The following is a 22,374-nucleotide window of genomic DNA, read 5'->3' as shown; positions in this document are numbered from 1 at the left end:
TTCCTGAAATTAAACATTCGGAATAACTCTTTGTTGGACGGTTAGACATATGTTGAGGGCCCCCGATACGAACCACCTGCAAGTCTGTATCAGCTTGCAAAGAGGAACTCAGATTAAACGTTGCCAAGAGGATAGGCTTTTAATTATCATAAAGATATCTTTATTGAAATTCCTTACCATGAGGTGAAAGCCGACTAACAAGCATTTATATTTTCTGTGTTATTAAAACGTCCTGTTAATAAAAGGTTGCTGTGCTTTACAGCCTCCTAAATTAGGTTATAAAAAATAAATTGATGCGGTAAGTGTGTAAACGCAGACGCAAGAAAAGGCCTAGTCCGTTTCCAAGTGTTCACTCAATGAAGATGGAGCGCCTCTATACTCTCACATTGTAGGGATGTCAAGAACAAAACACTTCCAAAGAGTGAGTCATGAATATAACTCATTATAAAGTGAGCTTGCTCTGGAAAAGAAAACGCTCAAAGCGCAACGATGGCTGCGTGCAAAGTGCTTCCTCTGATTCCGATCTACGGATCAAGGCGTTAGTTCGTCATACTGAAATGGTCGTACATTGCAGCGCAATCTCGGGTCCTCAAATGTGACGGCGAATGTAGGCCAGTATTCGCTTCACGCGCGCAATCTGATAAGATAACGCTCTTTCGCTATTGAATCCGTGACAACATACTGGATATTAGAAACACATGCAGGCCATCTTGAGCTAACTGATAACTTTGGAACTGTGGTTAGACGCTAAAAAAAAAGCACCCCCCCCCCTAAAAAAGGAATACAGTTGCTTTCAATATTAGCTGAAAAATAGTGCTTGTCGTTTGAAAAGGGCCTCCAACACTGCACAGCGGCGCCGACATACAGGAAATTCAAGCGCGAACTATCAAACCAGCGTATCGTGGTTCAATGTATCCCAATAGTCCAGGGGCCAATTCCACCACGGCTACTGTGTCGGAGCTCGTATTTCATGTCAGCATTATTTGTCACAAAATCACAGTATTTTTTCTTTAGATCTTATCATTACACAGCTAAAATACATCCAGCGAAAGCCTCATCTTAATATTTCAGTACTTTTCGTTCTAACGTGCACATCCGTGATGATCCATGTGTTACAAAGTACTGAAAATGTACCCAATGCTTTCCTCCAGGCAGCAGTTTTTATTCCTTATGATGCCAGGAAACCGAGCCTGATGCCACCAACTCTCAGACACTTAATCAGGAGCTCACACAATGTTCTCGCACACCTTGTGGGATGTACCGTAGCGCTGAGGTGCTTCTTGTATAATATATCAGAATCGGTTGTAAAGGCAGTCGTGCAAGTTTGGGCACATGTGCTTAAGCTCATGAAGTTGATTTGTGCGAAGATAACCTGTCCAAGCTTTCACACTTACTTTATAAGAAGTCTACAACACCATCAATATGCCGGCTGCTTTTAACTGCACGAAACAAAACTATTGAAATGATACAAACAATGTTAACATCATTTTATCATTCGAGTGTTCAGATTGGTAATCTCTAGATGCGGAGTAAGTTGAGAAGTTGTTTGCGTAATCAACAAAGCTACGTTAAATAAATTTTCAGTAATGGTTCTTACGTGGCTAAAGAAAATGAGCAGTTTGGAGCCCGTCCTCGAGATTATGCAGCCAATCGAAAAACTTTCGACTAAACATACTTCTGTAAGAGCCATGCAAACAAACATTTTCCAAGTAAACACTCTTGGAAGGCGTAACTGACGCAGAAAAGGAACGTCTGTAAAGCCACAGAAAGAACAGCAGTTCACGACGGGACACAAAGGAGGAACAACACACAAACTGCGCTAACAACTTCAAGCGCTGTTTATGTGATAATGAAGCAGCTAGGCCTTCAGTCGTTCCTTCCAAACCTGTAAAGTCAACCTGACCACATTTAGCCTTTCGGTATGCTGTCATCAATAGTATGGCCCCGCGAACATATTCCCCGTGGCCTTATCGTCGCCTTCCATTTTTATTCATGCTGTTTTCTCGAAAGCAAGCAGTTTAAAGTTTTGGTGTCAACGCGGCAGTGTACGTGTGCCGCCGAAAGCTTGCTTGGTCGCAGAAGCGATGCATGACGGAATGATGGTGCAGATTTAGCGCGCCGCTGGCATCAAGACAATGCGCGGCCGCCAAGGGAAGGAAGATAACGAAAGTGAACAGCTTGGTAGCTGCTCATAGAGCCGTGCCGATGGGGACGGTGCCATCCTGACGAAATCTGAGCCGGCGATATTGATAGATGCAGCGTTTTTGTTTTCTTTAATTCTTCTTCTTTTTTTTTTTTTTACAGCGAAGTCGTTAAGAGGAAGCTTTAACACGGGCCCTACTCTGACTCGGCCTATTCAAATAGATGTAAAACGCCGAACCCCTTTCCTTAGATAACCCCTGGACCGATTTTAACGAAATTTGTTGGATTCGGGAGAGAAAGGTAAATTCTAGTGACTATTGGAAGCGGAATTTCTATTTAGGGCCTGAATTTTGGTAAAAGATATTAAACAATTCGAAAGTGCGAAAAGTACACAAGCACGAAGTTTACAAATTAATAACTCCAGATCAAGAACTGATATCGCGGTTCTGTAAACAGCATCCATTAGACAATTCCAATATGCCGATTTATATCTTACGTGAAGTCGTTACGTTGTGAACAAGGGTTGTAGAAAAGCTGTATTTCCGTATTACTAAATTTTTTAAGATTCATGCGTAATATATCAATTTTGTCTGCTTTAGATGTGCTGTTAGATGCAATGTACATAATTTTGATATCAGTTTTCTTTGCCGAAAGAGAGTTGTAAACTTGATGGTTTCGTTTTTTTTTTAAATTTGCAATTTTGAACAATTTTGAATAAACAAATGATGACCTAATTCAAGAATTCGAAACCAACAGACACTAGATTTTGAGTTCTTGTTTTAAATGCAACAAACCTTGTCAAATTAGATGCAGTGGCTGTCGAGAAAAACGAATTGTCCTTTTACATTTATTAAGATAGGACCACCAGAGCTAAAGCTTCCTGTTAAGGGCTACTTTCTCCACTATCGCGTCCGCGTGTAGAGCCAAACGCTGAAGGTAGCGTAATACCGGCCCGACCCGCAGCGGTGGTGAAGCATGCGTTCAGCGCTCCCCATATGTGGGCTGATCCCGAATGTAATGCCATGCCGGGGAGACCCGCGGCGGAGATGAAGCAGGCGTTAAGCACTCCCCATATGTGGGCCGATCTCGAAGACAGTGCAATGCGGGGCCAACATACGGTGGAGGTGCAGTTCATCATTAAGGGACCCACATACACAGCTTTGCAGGTCTTGTTTCTTCACAGAGTGGAAGGGCACTGAGATTTTTTAGTTATCCGCGTTTATCCTGCATGCGTCTGCGATGAAAACAAGAAGCAGATATGCCTGGAAAATCTAAGGTGGTGGAAGCAGGTGGTAACGGAGAGGTTAGCATACTCAGCCCCTGCACGTACTTATATCTGCATTGACATGGGTTCGTGGTAGTGATAGCGACCAAAGCTCTACTTTTTGTGCGTACTCTAGTCATTGTGAAACTAAGGATGTGCTTAGCATGCCCAGTCACTGAATGCTAATTGCAGCAGTTACGAGTGGTGGAATCCCGCTGGGGCTGATTGTGAAGAAAGCTTCCTTTCTCTGTCCACTCTCGTGATGGTGAAGCTAAAAATGAGGAGGAGGCCTGACGGACACAACGTTGATCGTCACCATAACAGAATGGATGGACGACCTGCGGAAAGGACAAGGCACACCAAGTTTTTAGCACTTAATTTGTCCTACAGTAAAGCGCTACAATGGCTAGTATGCCCTCATGGGAATGGTAGACCGAACTGCTTCTCACTGCTAACACTGGACTGATACTAAGAAAATACTCCGTCCGCAGGCACCACGCTACACTGAAATTAGCAAAACAATGTCAGTTTATAAACTGATATTGCCAATTATCTGGTGTCCTTCTTGTGTGTGTGGAGGGCATAAAGGTCCTGGCAATGAAATGGTAGTATTTTCGTTTTGCTGCAGTTGCACACAAATGAAATTCTTTGAAGTAATGCGACAGCGATCTACCGGCGGAGAAGACCAATCCACAATATAAAAATAATTGCTGGTTTCAGATCTTCCAATTTACTTTGCGCTTAGCTACCATCTGTTATATTTTTCTTTTTGTGCTCTTATAAAGAAGAAAACTCCACATTACTACAATATCAACAACCGTACACAAAATAGACTGGCTTTGAAGCTGTGACCACGCACCGCACTTTTCTGCATTTAGCACATGTAGTATTGGGCAACACGTTTGAGCTAAATGATTAGGTTTTCGGTCAAAGCACTGTGACAGGCGGGAGAAACTCGTTGTCATGCCCGGTCGAAACAATACCATCTGAAATCTTATTTACTTATATTCATTTTTGAAAAATCACTATAACCGTTTATACATTTGCTTCGTTTGAGTTATATTCTAGCTTGCCTCGTCAATCTCAAAAATCTATTCTCTTTTCGGGAGACGGCCTTCGTGAAAAACGACGCAACATGACAGTAAAACATCCAGCAAGGCTCTATCCAATGATTGGCGAAATAGTGCGCTGAGAGCGTGTCGACTAGCGTGGGAGTGAAAGTTGAATTATGATAGTTGTCAGCTTGTTTTGCCTCTAGCACGAGCGAGTAGTGTTAGCAATGACATTGGTGCAAAAATGGTCAGCTCAGTCTGCGATTTGTTCATGTGATCTCCGCATTGAACGTCGCAGTTGTCACTTCTGTACTTCTGTGAGTACTACTGTGACATTATCAGCCCAGTGGGCTGGGAAGGCTCGATGGTAGCTCACCTTGAGGAGTATTAGGTAACAATTATTAATATACATACTTTGCGATGATGAAAAAGATGCAGAAACACCACTGGTGTTGTCTAACTATTCATAAACAGGCCCCCAAATTTCAATTGGCCCACCCCCAAACATTAGATAGGCCCACCCCCAAATTTCAAGTTGGCACACCCTTAAATTAAAATTGGCCCACCCCCCGATTTTAAGTCGGCCACGCCCAATTTTTTTTCGCCCAGCCTTAAACTTGGAGTTGGCCCATCCCCAATTTCAACTGGGCCACCCCTAATTTTCAAGTTGGTCCATCCACGAATTTTCATAAATCGTTCCCCAAAATTCCAGTCGACGCACCCCAAAATTTAGGTTGGCCCACCCCCATATCGCCCCCAAGTTCAGATTGAGCGACCCCGAGATTGCCCCCAGATTTAGGTAGGACCAACCCCATATCACCCCCAAATACAGATTGGCCCGCCTCCACAACACCGCCAAATTTATATTGGCCCACTCCAATACCACCTGCAAATCTAGGTTGACCCACCCCCATATCAGCCCCAAACTAATGCTGGCCCACCCCTCGATCACCTCAAATTTAGGATGGCCCACCGCAAATCATACCCCAATATAGGTTAGTCCACCCATCACCTACCCCCCCCCCCCCCCCCCCAATTCAGCTTGGCCCAGCCAAACATCACCCCCATGGTTAGGTTAGCGCGTCCCCATGTTACCTTCAAATTTAGGTTCGCCAACCCCCATATCATCCTCAAATCCAGGTTGGCCCACCCCCCTATCAGCCCCAAACTTAGCCTGGCCCACCCGTCTATCACCTCAAATTTAGGATGGCCCACCGCAAATCACTCCCAAATTTAGGTTAGCCCCCCTACCCCCCCCCCCCCTCCATTCAGCTTGGCCCAGCCCCGTATCACGCCCATGGTTAGGGTGGCCCACCCCCCATATCACCCCCAAATTTAGGTTCTCCCACCCCCATATCATTCCCAAATCCAGGCTGACCCACCTCCATATTCCCCCAAACTTAGGCTTACCCACCCCTATATCACCTCAAACTTAGGTTGGGCCACCCCCATATCAGCCTCAAATTCAGCTTCGCTTACTACCATTTCACCCCAAATTTAGGTAGGGCCACTCCCATATCACTGCTAAATTCACCTTGGCCCAAATTTATGCTGATGCCACTTCCAATTTCAAGTTGGTCACCCCAACACTTTATATGACGACCTATATATTTATATGGGAAATGCGTCAAGCTTTTGGCGTTACAGGCACGATATTGCACGATTTTGCTACCAAATTGCAGGGGTACTCGACAAAGAATGCTGCCCATTAAAAGCAAATGCACCGAACGAAGGACATTTACTCAAATGGTTTTTTACGGCCACACCTACGGATTGATACCACTTGGCTGTAGGGAACACATTAACAGTAGCTACTAATCCAGACGCTGCACATCTCCTAGTTGGAACATTTCTTATTTGGATGAATATTTAGAAATAATTAACGTTCTGGCAGCGACTCAGCCTAGCAGACCCTTTGTTCCACAGGAATGTTGCATAGGCATGGCACTGGCGACCGGGTAACATTGTGGCACAGCTGGACGTCATTCGCTCGGAGTGTGTGCCATTAAGGACAGCCGAAAGTCGAAGAAAACGGACCTTCCAGAAGAACGCAATAAGAATAGCCATCTTGTTCTTGCAGGTTCCACGCTACAAAGCACGAAAGTTTTTTTTTTCGTAACACAAAGCCATGCGCAAGCTTCTAGTTATGTATTCTAATGAATAAAACCTTCATAAAAGCGATGAATTAACAAATGAACACGATACTGCTACGTTTTATGAAGGAAAAACAGAAAGCATAATATTTCAAGAGCACCACTGGAAAACCAGAACCGAAAGCAATTCTTGAGTTTTGTGTTTATGCCATTTGGTAGGAGACTATAATCCCTATGCGGCTTTCAAATAATGCGCTGCTGAGAAACCAAAACCGAAACCGAAAGCAAATCTTGGGTTTTGTGATTCTGCCATCTAGTGACAGACTACAAAACTAGGTCGTATGCTGCTTAAAAAAAAAGAAAACCGCTGTGAAGGGGGAATCGAACCGCGGCCGCCGTGATGCGGGACGAAAGGTGCTCGGTATTCTACCACTCGGCCACGGTTACCGAGGCTTCGCCGAGGGGTACGCTCATGTTGTTATAGATACCAAGGCAATTTTCACGACAGTGTTACAAAAATCGCTTTCGGGAACAGTCTTACGCCATATGTGGAGAGTCGAGAGAGGCATCAATCGAAAGCTGAGTCTCCGGACTACTTACGCTCCACTGCGTATTACGATAGACTGGATAGTTTTATTACAGTCATCATTCTTGCCTCAAAAATCGAGCACAAATTTTCGTCGTTTCCATAGGCTTCCATTGCTAAAACTTTAACTGCTGTGGGAACAAAATTTTTACGTGCCATAGAGTGATCACTGCATTTGGCTCGTGTGGACTGTCTTCCAGAACACGTTTGTCACCTGCGTTTTTCAATAATCGGCCTGCAGCTTTTGTTATTCGCGAAAAACCCGCTCGTTCCATTGAAAACGCGCTAGCTTCGTGCCGGGCCCGCTTGGGGCGCTAGTTGGTACGTGTCCAGAAAAGCTGGATATGTATAGGAAATAATTTGAGGCCACGCAGTGAGCACCAGAGATAACAACGGACTGATTATACACAGCAACGCCGTGTAATCAAATTCTACTGACTCGACATTTAGCTGCAGGCTAGAACCGCGGCGACAGCTGCCGAGCACGCTGCAATAAACACCTCTCGCTCTACGCTCCCCATCCAGACGTACAGAAAGCAGCAGAAGAAGAAGTAAAAGATGAAAAAGTGGACGTCACGCTTATGTCGGAACGTCTAACTTAATTACGTCACTCAAGAAGGAAGGAAGGAAGGAACGAAAGAAAACAGTAGGAAGAGTCGCCCACTTCAATGACGTCCCATTTTAAACTCGGCCACACTCTAAAAACTAAGAGAGTGCCGGGCACTCCCTTTGAGGGAGTAGCGGCTTGTCCCATATTTCACTCTCTTTTCGAGAGTAGATCGACCCTCTTTGAGAGAGAGTAGGTCAACTCCTGTTGACAGAGTTTTGTTACTCTACCGCAAGGGATTGCTAGTACTCTTCTGCAGAGTGATAATACTCTTCCCACAGGGAGTGCTAGTACTCTTCTGCAGAGTGGTAATACTCTCACCGCAGGGGTAATGGCACTCCACCAGACCGAGTACTTGTACTCCCCCAAACAGAGTGCTAGTACTCTTCCCAATACCCTCTTAGCGAAGTCCTGGCCACGCATGCAGGCAGGAAATCAGATCAAATTAGGGTCGCTGATACACCGTTCCCTAGGCGGCTCCTCAGACTCAGTGGCCCAATTCCAAGCGGCCTTCAGAATAGGCGTGAGCAATGTTATGCAGGATTTTAAAGTCATTTTTCCAGGCTATTTGCTGCCTACCATGAGTTGTGACTGCTCGGAATCGGCCTATGCGTCTCCCGAACGCCACTGCGGAGAAAAAAAAAGCTAATTCACGTTCAATCCGCAAATATCTTCGCATATTTCACAATCAGGAGACACATAATCTAATTAGAACACAGTAGTCGAGGGAATCACACACTTATCTGGAGAACCACATTGCTCTATACATCACGTGGAATCGAACCCGCGTACACTCGCATCTATACAATTCAAAGCACACATCCTAACCATTACACCACAGAGCCACCGCGCTCAGTCGTGTTGTTTTAGATCTTATATACAAAGCAAATGTATTTGAGAAATCGGCTGCGGTGGGTGGAGTTTCTCTGCAGTGTGCTGTGCTGTTGTGTACTGGAATATGTTTGCGTTTGCATCATTTCCATTCCTTGCTACGACTAACGGAGGAATACAACGTAGACGACGACGTGAGAACTATTCACGGCTTGTCGTCACCCCAGGAAAATAACAAATGTGCCGTTCAGCTCACGATCGAGTGCTTTTCCAGTTCATGCATTATATGTTCTCCGAAAATACGCGGATACGAAGTATCGTGCCAACCATACACGTATGTGAATTTAAGTCGCGCGTATACTGGTGAGCATTTCTGTTTATTTTTTCCGCCAGTTCCATTCGTACCAGGCATTTCGACATGCCTCACGCTGCCGTGTAGGCGTTCTTTTCAAGTGCATAAGTTTAGAGTTTGGTTCAGTCCGCTGTGAGCTGTTCTCCTGCATTAGCAGCGGATCGTTAGCGTTTTGAAGAGCATGCATTCCAGCATTTGGAGACTGCTTATGCCGATAGCCGCGTCACATGCATTGGCACGCATGTTTAAATGACTAATGTGTCCACTTGTTACGCGTGCACAGCTCGTATCCTGTGGCAGTGCTCGTTCTAAAAGCTTCGAAGACCATCTACATTCATACGTGTGTTCAGTATATATGCACAGGATAGACTTGCCGGCTTGTTGGTTGAGCATTTTAGAAGAAACAGCGCAACACAAGGACGACGCAAAAACATGGACAACACCACGAAGCGCTGGTGTGGTTGATGCTTTTTTTCGTCGTGGTGTTTGCGCTGTTTCTTCTTCCACGATACACGCACACCACAGGTAGGCGAAAGTTTAGGAGTACAGGGCGTTAACTTTGTTTTCCCCGTTTCCTCTCAGTGTCAATGGCACAATGCGCTGCCCGGAATTGCGCACGCTTACCCCCATATTCAGAAATGCATCATAACTTGAAGCCCATGCTTGACTTGATCTAAATGACGCAAGTCGTGAACGCACCAAAAGAAAGGCAGTGAGCGTCTGGGGGAAAAAATTAAATTATGGGGTTTTACGTGCCAAAACCACTTTCTGATTATGAGGCACGCCGTAGTGGAGGACTCCGGAAATTTCGACCACCTGGGGTTCTTTAACGTGCACCTAAATCTAAGTACACGGGTGTTTTCGCATTTCGCCCCCGTCGAAATGCGGCCGCCGTGGCCGGGATTCGATCCCGCGGCCTCGTGCTCAGCAGCCTAACACCATAGCCACTGAGCAACCACGGCGGGTGGTCTGGGGGACGTTCGCACCAGGCGTCGTTTATATAAAGTCAAGCATGAGCTTTGTATTAATATACATTTCTGAATACGGGGGTTAGTCATCTACTTCTCACAGAAAATGTCGAAGAAACGCCCACCAAAACCAGGCACATTCGTAAACCTAACTAGGCAATACGAAGCTCCATAGAAAAAGAGTGGTATTAAAAGCTTTCAGTATTTTTCTTTACTCCAAAATGGTTGCGCTCTCGTGGCTTCAATGTACAGAGATAGTGCAGCGTTAGCTAAAAAGCATGAATTTCCGAACTCCATGCCAAAATAAGCTTGTCAAATTATTGAGGTGCTAGAAGCCAGCGTTTGTAGCGATCCTTGAAAAACCCTTTATTTCTAAAATGCCATTTTCAAGGCATTGAAAACCCTGGAATTTTTAGAAGTACTGGAAAGTCCTTAAATTTGTACACTTGGCTAGACATAGCAGACATTGCCAAGTGGTATTTTTCCCCTTCTGTGACACTGTTCGCATGTCACAGTGAATTGTCTGTGGAGGTAATAGAAGGAAAGCGACATCCTTAAAGTTGAAATTACAAAGGAGCTGCAGATACCAGTTTTAGGCACATGGAACCGGAGACAAATGTACTTGGAGGAGCAGAAGCAGGAAGCTCAACAGTTCAGGCATTCAAAGCCGTGATGAGTAAATTGAGAGCTACAGACACAATAAAAGGAAATTACAAATGACTATTGCTTATTTGGTGGTGAAAAGCTGAGGCAACAGATGACATCCCATACACTGTCAAACCAAACAGTATTCAAAAACTGCAAATGTTGCAGGTCCAAGTAGTTAATTGTGCTATTGCAGAAAAACTGAGCGCTTTCTTGAAATGCTTCCTTGTGTGCATGAAAGGCAAATTAGCAGTCTTTCAAATTTTTGAAATCAGTGAATTGCGATGTTTTGTATTTTTTTGTTTGCATTAAAATTAACAATGTTGTTGAACAAGTTATCGCCTGTCCAAACTACTAAAAAAATCGCACGAGATCCTTGAAGTTACTGTGTCGGGGCCTCGAAAGTTCTTGAAAACCATTGCATCTTTTTCTTCAATATTGCTACGAACCCAGTAGAACAACTGTCATGGAGTAAAAACCTTGGCTGAACCGGGGCTTATACGAAGAGCACAGGAAGACTAGAAATGCAGTAGTAGGCATGGAGGGCCCTGAAAAAAATGTGCCACATCTGCTCGTCTGCTTTATGTTTCTGTATTGACTGTCACATTTTTAACAGAAGCTCACTTACTGTTCTACTTTAATAAAGGCAACATTACCAACTCCAGTGTGGAGCAGTCCTTCAGCCAGTGCATCCCTGACAGCTCTGTCATTTTTTCAGCATTGTAGTACAAGATTTGTTAAACTGGTTTCGCAGAATATGAGCAGTATACTCTTAAATTAGCTGTTTATTTGTATGCACAAGTTCAGGTCCTCAGTTTGGTTGCATGACAAATTGCCATACCTCAATAGATACAAGAAAAAATTTTATTAGAGTTTAATAAAATCCAAGCAGTAATAATCACAACAATATAATGACATACATTTCTTTTGGTACGTATACAGCCCATGTCTTGGCACTGTATAAATTCAACTATACATCGCAAGTACTGTATCCTGACCACTATTATTCACAAGTGTAAAACCATCACAGCAATTCTTCAACAAATATCACAGTGATTAGTGACATACACTTTGTAACTGCTTTACATGAGCATAATGTATACAAATGGTCCCTGTGTACCTACACATGACTAGTGCCACCCGAGCACTATTACTCACAGGTGTAAAACCAACAAAGCAGTTCTTTAAAAATATCACAGCGCTTAGTTACGTACATGCTGTAACTCCCTTGTAAAAGCTTAATACGAACACGTGAGCACACAGAAAGCTAGCAGTGGGCCTACATGGAAATACCACCGCCTCAATACTAATTCACAAGTGTAAAACCAACCAAGCAGTTCTTTAAAGAATATCACAATGTTTAGTGACATACATTTAGTAACTAGCTTATATAAGCTTTATACAAACATGAGAACATACACAAAGCTATCGGTGCACCTGCATAGAAGTGCGGCCATCTGAACACTATTATTTGCAAGTGTAAGCTCAACAGAACAGTTCGTTATAGTGACGCCCATTTTGTACCTGCCTTATACAAGCTTAGTGCAAGCACAAGAATGCGGAAAAAAATAAATTAAGAACTTGCTCTATGAATACACAAACACATCAACACAAATGGTAAACACCACTTTGAAGATACATGACCGTGACAAAGCGCAGTGCTGTGCCGGTTGAAACTGTCATCCACAAAAGTATTGAGCAATGCTTAAACCACACGCAATAAAGTGCTGAAAGACTGTGTCTCTAACGTACCTATATTAATTCAAATTTCTTGAATATAGGGCTCCCTTGCAGATAAGGCATCTGATCCAACTGACCTGATAAATGCATACAATGCACTCAGATATAACTGGTAATAATAATTATAAAAGGCATTTAAAAACCTGATAGTATGATGAAGATGCATGACTAGAAAAGTTCTGTTCCCCTCGTACGTGTTAAAAAGGTGCAAGTACGACACACGTTCTTTTTTTCCGCAATTTTTGCATTAATGGACACCCGGGAACCTCGAACCCACAAAAAAAGAAGATACTGCTGTGTTAATAGTGTTATGAATAATTTTTTGTGAAAGCTTTTTACAGACAATTTGCAGTCTCGTTTCTGGAGGTTGAGCTGTATCATGCAAAATAACATGGAAAATGGTCACATGGGAGCATGACACTATGCCATAATGTTCGTTTCAGTTGACTCTCTTGCCCTACAAGTCACTGCTCACTGTGACCAGTGATGGAACAGCAGTGCCTATGTGATTTTCATCACACTTCTGTCCTATGCCATCCTTACCAGAGTTGGCGGCACACAGATACCCAAATTTCGATAGTGTTGCTTTTTCAGGTGCTTGTTCTTGATTTGCTCAATATCAGTTGGCACTTCAGCTGCATCAAACTTCTTTTTTACCTCTTCAACAACAACATAAACAACAATCTCATGACACCTGTGTTGTCCTTCTAGTTGCCTACAAAGACCAGTTAATCTAACAACAACACTGACAGTCTCTACTATCTTCTAATGGGGAAGAGGTGTGTCCTACCATGTGTTCCACATTGTTGTCGCTATGTGGGCTGGCTGGGGAGGCAACAACTGTAATATGTTTTCATATCTTAAAGTGATGCTTGTACTGTGTTATAACACTTAACTTAGTCTTGCACTTGCTGCACAAGAACACTGGCTCACAGTCGTGGTGAAAAGCTTTCGTATGTTGAGCAAATGAGTTGTATGCACTACAAAAAAAGTCACAGTGATAGCACACATGTTGCTCTACCAGGCCTGGTGCGGTTCCTTCTGACACTGCTCCTGATGCTGACACACTGCTGCTTGCCTCGTACACTGTTGCAGCTGCAGTAGACATGGCCGTCTCTGTATCTATTGCTGCCGTGCCACCTGTCATGGTAACTTCAGGTGGTATCGGGCTCACTTCTGCAACAGAGATGTCGTTTGCCCCTTGAGGGCTCTCGTCATCAGGGCCAATAATTTCGTAGGCATTGCCTCCTGCATCGAAGAACCAATAAGAGCGTGAATTAATAAACATAGCTCTAAAAAGTACGGACATCAAAACTTAACCACAAGCTTTGCACATCAGTGACCAGGCTTAATGAATAATACTTGCAGGAGGAGTTATACAATTGTGTGTGTACATTACAGTTAAGCGTCAGAAGAGATACTCAAGAGGCACGGGAAACATGTCTCTCAATACCAAAAATTTTAAAACACTGAGGAGCCAGACTAGATCACTTTATTATGCATCATCACTAAAGTATGTTTAGATATATCTGAAGGAATAATTGCTCAGGGTGGCTTAAAGGGCCCCTAAACCACTTTTCGACATTTTTTGAACATTTCAAGTAAACACGCGCATCAAAATCAGAATGCCGTCACAATTGACGATGCCAAACGCCACAGTGCGTAGCACTGTGGGAGCACCACAATATGAAGAAAACGACTCCGTGCGCCTCTTTGGACCTATCCTGCACCCCCCAGTTTGTCCTGACTTCACCAGGCTGTCTCTGATGATTCACCAGTTTCCGGTGCTGTCGATTGGTCGAACGAAAGTGTACGACTGCCGGCAAGGCCTGCAAGCAAATACACACTCCTTCTTCCTCGTCGCGTTGCTCGCGATGCCATTGTGGGCAGCCAATGGGGGCAAAGAACAGAAACGCCAACAGAAGGGTCTCCCTATGAGGCTCTTCAACTAGAGTCACCATACAGTTCCATTGTATTGCATTAGCGCCACCCCTCGCAGGACGACGGGCCTGCGCGGCAGCAACAGAGCTCGTTGGTGATGGCCTGTCCCGTAACATTTGGAGGTGTACTAGGCGAGGAAAAGACGATACTATCCAGATGGCGTGTACCAGATGAAAGAGTAAAATGAGCGGGGACTACTTTTTAAAAATCAAACACGTAGCTCCACTATTACTGCACCGTTTCGAAAATCTCTCATGGCTACGTGTTCGTTGCCTTAACATGTACAACTGCAACACCGCAAATAAATTTCAACCTCGGTGGCTTAGGGGCCCTTTAAAGAAGACATTCACAGCTTTTTAGTGACTGTAGATTGTGCTAGCTTCCTTCCTAACTTCTGGAAGTTAAACACTTCACTTCGCAAGCCTTGTTGCTCGCAGTGCCTTTGAGGTGCTCTTAGACGCTCGTCAGCTTCAACTGTCGACACTTTCTGCCCTGCACTGTCCTCGTTGCCTTCCTTTTCTAGTCCATGCTAAAGAGACATGCGCAATTGACTTGTGTGAGGATTGCGTGATCTTTACGCCCTTCAGAGCACACAAGGTGCATGAAGTGAATGTGTCTGGCTTGTGTCCCTTCGAAGTAGTGAATACTTAAAAAGTCGTTAGTAACAAAGGTGTCTCTTGCGTACAGTGTTGTTAACGTTGCAAACATCGAAAAACCAACCAAACCATTTTCATATGTCTCTTACAACCAAGTGTATCTTGTAATGAGATTCTACTGTACTGAATATTTTTCATCTATGGATCATCTGCATGTACATATAGTCACAAAGACATGTTGTGTGGAATGGCGAATCAGGAAAGACCTCGTACTCTTACTTTTTGTCCCTAACATAAGCAGCTGATAACAATATGATAAAAAGCAGGTAATGAGGCTAGCATGAAACATAATCCTTCAGCTCTAAACAGTTTTTTGGGCCCACATCATTCCCTCATGACATAAGGAAACAACTTGATTGCAGTAATGGCTGCATGTGATCTGAGTTGATTGAAACAAACAATACGTAAGGTTGCCCTGTATGTAATTTTATCGGAGTGCTTTTCAGATGTCCTGCTGGCGATCCTGGCTGCACGATGTTTCTCATGCTTTTTGGCACGATTCCTTTCTTTTCCACTCCACTTTTTTCTGGTTTTGTCCCCTTTCGCTTCCCCCTGGCGTAAAATAGCACACCTGAAGTATCAAATCTGTTGAATTATTGTGTGTATCAAACCTGTTAACATGTGGGCTTCTCTGTGGTCAGTGTTGTATTTTTGCGCTGTACAAGTCAATTCAATATGAAAGATGGAATGTCCCTGCCTTTAGTTTAATTGTATGTGTATATATATATATATATATATATATATATATATATATATATATATATATATATATGTCTCTCTCATGTTTTGAAATATATGTACATTCAGGAGTGCCTGCATGCTCTTCTCCCCTGCTCCAGTGACGATAAGGACAGCCTTTTTATTCACCATAGCAAAACATTCACAGGTTTTCACTGTGCCCATTACATCACTTATCATATGGATCTGTCACAATACAGAGTAGCAGTAGTCCATAATACTAACCCATCCCAACATAACTATAAATTAGCACATACCGACATGCTGTGAAACAGCTGTTGGAAAGCCGCTGGTGCTGGCAATTTCCACAGCACTGCAGTGGTACAGCCGAGTGCCACCTGTATAGTGACAAATGCATATGCATGTTAGTAACTCACTAGTTGCTGATGGTTTCATAAGCGTTACACTACACAATAAAGTAATCTAGACAACTTTGTTGGAACAAATACACATAATTAGGACACCATTTAAAGACTAACACGATTAATTGCCCCCAATCTCTCACTCACTAAGGGATTCACTACTGAAACATCGGTGGAGAGCTCAGATTAACACAGCCCATAAAGGACAAGCTTTCTTTGAGGAAAATAGCTATAACAGCGGTTAGTTTTTTTGATCATTTTATGTGCTAGCTTTGATTTAAATTTCATGCAGTACTATAAAATGCGAGACTGCATGGAACTACCACTTATGACTGTAAGTGTATGATCTGCTGATTGGAGAGGTAGTCACATGCTATTTCTAGTCTCTTTTAGAAGCATTACTAAAGGATGAATTAAAATCTATTCATAAGTCACGAATTTCGCGCATCCAGTTTGGTTAAATACCTTGTGAGAAAAAGACATGTTTACCTGGAATAGCAACCTTTTTTCCCGCTGCAAAATTTTCCTTCGAATTAATGAAATAACTTTACAGCGTCATAATATATTGTGTTTCTCGCAACTACTTGCCGGCAGTGGCGAGTTACAGTGTTTATATCTGACTCATTGGGCGACAATACTGCCAAGCACAAATGCTTCACGAACACGAGAACACGTCCCTCGCAGAGAATAGCAACCATATATGCCTCTGTGAGACATGATCGCACCTTTGTGGTCAAAACTTACATTAGAACGACACCACCATCTCATTAAAAAAAAGCCTCAGTACAAAGCAGCAGCCAACTTCATAATGTGAAATTGCAACTGATGTCCACTTACTGGTGGCCTGTGTTTGAGTCACTTCTGGCAGTTGACTGGGTGCTGAGAAATGCACGTCCTGGGTTGTCCCTACAAAACATACAGGGTTATGTCAAATGTTGAAAATATATATACACCGGCATTTCATAAGTTGCAAAACAAATGAGTAAACTAATAAACAACTGTAATGTAAACAGAGTACACATGATAAGATAGGCTGTCAACAGGTAATGCATTACGCGAAAAACCTAATGCATAGGAATGACTTTATGTATACACACGAAGCTGACACACAATTTAAGTCGCTCTAGGTTTTTCCGTGCAGTATATTAAAATCATTATCTCTTGTGGTTAGAGCAAACTTAGTGTAAATGACGCACTAAATTATGTACCCTGGAAAACTTTTCTTCAATATGCACCTGTGCGCGCTTCAAATGAGTAGCGTTGTAAAATTTACGTACATGGCATTTAACATAGTTGCTGAACACGGATTTCCTTTGCCCTGTGTCGTGTACAGTGAGCTACATATATCTGAGCCCCCCCCCCCTTTTTTTTTTGTACTAGCCATACTGCGTGCCATTGCACCTATACGCACGTAAATAAACCTCACGACACAGAAATAAAAAAAAAGTGCCAATCACCCATGCCTGCATGTTGTAGTGGGCCTAACCTAACCAAGCACGGGCTGTTGTTTGTTTATAGTAAACACAGGCACCGTGCTCATTGCAAGTATGTATCATGTCACTAAGCAAATATGCAATTTCATTGTACCACTATTTTTTTATCACATGGATGTATCTGTTGAGAGGCAAGACAAAAAGCAGTCACTTCTCAGAACTAATCAGCTTTTTTAAAACACATTTCTAACCTTTCAATGACACTTGCTGCTATGTGTTTGTCTCCAGAGAGCATACTTGATTTGACTTTCCAATCGGAGACATTACATAAATATACCATGTTAAGATGACTGCCCTCGAGCGATGACGAGATGACGGCTTCGAGCGACAAAACGGGCCGTCGCTTGAACAGATGGCTCGGTTCTGGAAATCTAGAAATCGTCGCTCGTCGCCCGAAAGTGCTATGAGCGACTAGCCAATAGCGCGAAGCCGGAACTGGATGTATGTACATCGCTCAAATACTACCGATTGTCGCGCGGAACGAGCGAATAATTCAATTTTTATACGTGCAAGGATAAGAACCTACGGCAAGACCTCCGCAAATATTTTATGCTACTTTTTATAGTAAAATACATCAACGTAAATTACTAAAGCACGCGTCACGCGTGATTGCAGCCCTCATGCCGGCAACACCGGGGAGGCGTTGCTCAATATCGTCGCTTGCACGGAGTACGACTTGTAGGCGACGAGCGAACGCGACAGCCATCTCCATCGCGTCGCTTGTAGCTGCCGCGCGCAAGATCGCTTATATATGGGGTTTATACTTTTTTCAGCATAAAACATGGATTCCTCATGCGTTTTCAGAAAGTTCAAGATAACGCGCCTAACTGACCTCTTGCAGCATGCAGCTGAATGCCTGCGGCAAAGTTTCTAACTAGCACTGGTGCTGCACGTAACTTCAGTGGTCGCAGATTCCCCCTGCGCGAAACACCGTCAAGCGCGCGGTTTATTTATAAAAAAAGCACGCTGCCAGCAAAACGACGCCTCCTGTTATGTGATTCCTTAGTTCAACAGCGTTCCGTACACAGTAGACTGCCAAACTGAATAAATTCAAACACACAAAACGCACGCTAATCACGCTCCGCATAGGCTCGGAATCACGGGCTGGTGAACGAACAATTTTAAACGTCCTCTCGCCTGGCGCCTTATTGAACATACCATAGTTCTGGCAGCGTTTGCGATCTTTAAAGCTCTTACGGACAACGGCAAAGTGATAAAATCACATGCAGTTATCGCCACGACTGGCTTTTTCGATTGACATCGAAAGACACAGCGCGTATGCCTAGTCCTTTGTCAATCGCGTCGGCTAAGCGCAGCGACGACTTCCTGGCGATAGCATGACATATACGGAGAATGTGCACCTAAGTTAGAATTCACTTACCGTGGAGGATTTGTTGTTATATCCAAGGCATGACGAACGACTGTCGTGTTTTCGTGGCAACGCGAGATGGCTGATACACGATCTCCCCTGGCTGCAGGCCTGCGTCGCTGCTCGCTGTCCGGTGCTGTGTTGTTCCGCGATCTTGAGCGCGCGCGCGCGCGGTGGAGAACTCCGAGTGAAAAAGTAGAGCGCTCGCTACGCATTCCTTTGAACTGCGGCGGCCTGTTCTCTTAGAAGTAAAACGATGTGTTCTTTGCTCAGCGAGCGTGCATGAATGATACATTGCCATGTTCGGGGCCAGCCACCTACAGTTGAAGCAGAAGATTACGCTAAGTTTTGTTCTCTATTGCCGCAAGAGTAGAACTACTCTCTCTCTCTCTGAAGGGGAGAGTGAAAAGCACATTTCACTCTCTCCTTGGTGAGAGAGTGAACAATGCATTTCACTCTCCTCGACATCTTGCGAGAGTAAAACGACGCTTTGAAGAGTGAACCGGCCGCTTCACTCCTGCGATACCCTTCCTAGTTTTTAGAGTGCACGTACAATCACGTCGCTCCCGAAACGACCGCGACCTCAAGCGCACCCGCGCGGTCACCCACAAACAATGACACACAAGCCGGTAATATAACAATTGTCAGAGCGTGTACACATCTGGTATAAGGCATGTTGTTGTGGAACCGTATGCGCTCCTCACAACCGCTCTTCACGGTTCGCGTCGAATGCTGCGCCGTCACATATATCCCATTCAGGAAGGCTCAGCCCACCAAATAGCAAAGGCGTGGAACAAGAAATCGCTTCCGCGTTCGCCGGGCCCCATCGACGTCTGAAGAACTTCTTTTCCCGGCCATTACCGGAGTTTACACAAAGAACAATGCTCACTTTCGATTGTTTACAGAAGAGACTGCCACGTCGGGCCGCTTGAAGCGCATCGAAAGCCCGTCACATTGGAATCTATAAAAAGGAAGATGCGAATGCCGTCGACGTAAACCCATACACGCCATTCGATTGTTCCGATCCCCGGTCGTGCCAGCACCTTCTGCGCCTGTATATGCGGAACACACGGGTCGACTCTTTCGTCGGGGCGCATGCATGTCCTCAAGCCACCCGTTTCAAAGCCCCGCAGTCACAGTATGCAAGTACGAACTCGGAAGTACTTTCGTGACACGAGTTTGACGTTCCCACGAGCAAAGGACAGGAAAGGCAATCAAACGTGTGTGAAAGAAGTGCCTTCTGTTCGGCACGGCCGCTGTTGAGCGGAGAACGCGGAAGGTCGTCTGCTGCGGAGCAGAGGTCAACGCGATTTAGAGCGCGCTGTACGGAGTCAAGCGTTGCGCACACAGTCGACTGCCAAGTTTACTGAAACCGAAAAGAGAGTGGCTACTGGGAAAAGAGCACGCACTGCATTGCACGCGCAAGCAGAGCCCGTCCCTCCAACTCTTGTTTTCGTGACCGGGAAGGTTCGAATGCGAGCGGCCTTTCGATCGTCTGTCTGTCAGGCGATCACGCTGCGAGGAAGCGGCTACATACGGGCGCATATGTATGTATACCGCTCTCCTCAGCACGGTTCATTGGCGTCAGAAGGAAGAGATGATGATCCTTTGTTGGGTTCGAGGTGAGCAAACAGTGCAAGGTGTTTGAGACGGATAAGACAAAACGCCGAGAGGAAAATGGGGATCGAGCATTTATTCACGCCGTTACGTTTTGTATACCTATCGCCTTTGGCGTGTTCGAGGACGAAAGTGTGTTGGCATTTTGTCCGTCCGATGGAACTGGGTCGTGGAATCGGGGGAAATGTTTGGAGCTCCGGAATTCTGACGCAGCTATAGAAGAATCAGGGGACGCTGCACGGGTTGGCGCTTCTGAAATCTATTTTACTATAAATGCCGACTTCCTTGCCGCGAATGAAGTTTGCATGCGTTGTGTCAACATCGTGCGCGATGCGCTTTGATGCAGATTATTTCTTTTTCGACTGTGAAAGTTTCATTTCCGAGGAAGTTGTAAGGGTTTCCTTTGTAGCGTCGTGTTATCTTTGACCATATCTTTCTTACCTTTTCTTTCTTTTTTTTAATGAAGCTTTTTCGTCTCGTCATGTGCAGGCGGATGACAGTTTTTCCTAGCACGGATCTACTTTCCACTGCGGATTTTCGCAACTCTTTTGGTTAATTATTGTTACAGCGCTTCCTAGTGTTAAAAAAGATTACTTGAATGGTCATGATGGTGAGTATCATTATTATACACGACGGCGACATTGTTTCTTGTTTTTACGGTTCGGGGGGAGGGGAGGGGAGAGAGGGTGCACGTATACTGTTTGCGTTCATGATTGGGAGGTTGCGGAAGAACTGAAAATCCCTACTGCAGATGCAAACACAGTGCTATAAGTGCTGCATTCTTCAGCCAAATAATAAAGCCAAAGCCTTCGTTAAGGCTAGCAGTACGTACCAAATAAATACATGAAATGAATGAAAGAACGAACGAAAGAAAGAGATATTTACTTTATGTGCACAATTTACACACAAAAGTAACATGCTGAATGTTTAAAAAATTAACGTGGACGAACAGCTGTGCCAGTATATCAATTTTTTAAAATATTTATTTAGATTCTTTCTTCCTTTCCAGATGCCGACTATATGCTTATAAAATAATATTACAATAACCGTGCAATGCCTATTGCGTCCCCGATTCACGCGAATGGGGAGACCGCGAACCAAAAAATGGAGAAGGAGATATGCTTCTAAATTCGTGCGCCGAAATAAACATACGATAAACCTGTTAGTCCGCGGTTGAGGATGTTCACTTAACCGTTCGATCAAAACGTCGCTGTCGAAGCATTTCGTAACGAAGCTTGAGCAGCAGCAGCGCTCCATGAGTCCACGATCCGAGAAAGTATGTGGAGTCGTTGCGTTCTCGGTATATATAACTAACTCATACATGATACCTACACGATCCACGTCGCAACACTGGCATTACCGACGGGCGGGATCACGTAAACACACTTCACGTGCGTCGGCCGCCGCCACCACCACTTGAGCCAGGACGCGTAGGGGGGACGAAATTTGGCCGACCACGCTGTTGGGATCAAAGTATATGTCGGACGCCAAACGAGGACACTTGTATATAGACGGCGGCAGGGTGAAAAAGGTCGCCCGGTGATGAAAGGACGCAGTGACAGGCAGTAGGGCGTGTTGCAGGGCTGCAGAGCTATTCTGCGTATGGTAGTTCGTATATAACATTTATTACTGCGGGCACAGTGGAACCCTCTGGTGGAGCCGCGCGCAGGGCAAGGCGAGTTATAGCTGCCACAAATAGCGGTGACCCGCAGTGGCGGCGCAGCTCGCTTCACTGACATACCCGTGGGCATATATACCGCGAAGAACCGAATATAACGCGAAGCCGAACGTAATGCGAGAGCAGTGTCTGAGTGAAAGGAAAGCGGTGAAAAGAACCCGAGAACACACACACAGAAACATGCGCAGCTTCGCAGACGAGTGGACGAACGCAACTTTATAGACAAAACAGGTTTTAAAA

General features: G+C 44.5%; 1 long non-coding RNA gene across 1 annotated transcript; it reads right to left on the bottom strand.

The window, feature by feature from the left end:
* Positions 1 to 11,390: 11,390 nt before the first annotated feature.
* LOC135920531 (uncharacterized) lies at positions 11,391 to 19,140 on the bottom strand. Its single transcript, XR_010570275.2, has 4 exons — positions 18,852 to 19,140; positions 16,815 to 16,883; positions 15,873 to 15,953; positions 11,391 to 13,528 (listed from the first exon to the last, which is right to left on the bottom strand). It is a non-coding gene; the product is annotated as an uncharacterized lncRNA (long non-coding RNA).
* Between the last annotated feature and the right edge of the window lie 3,234 nt (positions 19,141 to 22,374).

This window comes from Dermacentor albipictus, chromosome 5 (genome assembly GCF_038994185.2).
Source record: "Dermacentor albipictus isolate Rhodes 1998 colony chromosome 5, USDA_Dalb.pri_finalv2, whole genome shotgun sequence".
NCBI classification, from domain to species: Eukaryota; Metazoa; Arthropoda; class Arachnida; order Ixodida; family Ixodidae; genus Dermacentor; species Dermacentor albipictus.
This window is presented reverse-complemented; position numbering and strand designations above follow the sequence as displayed.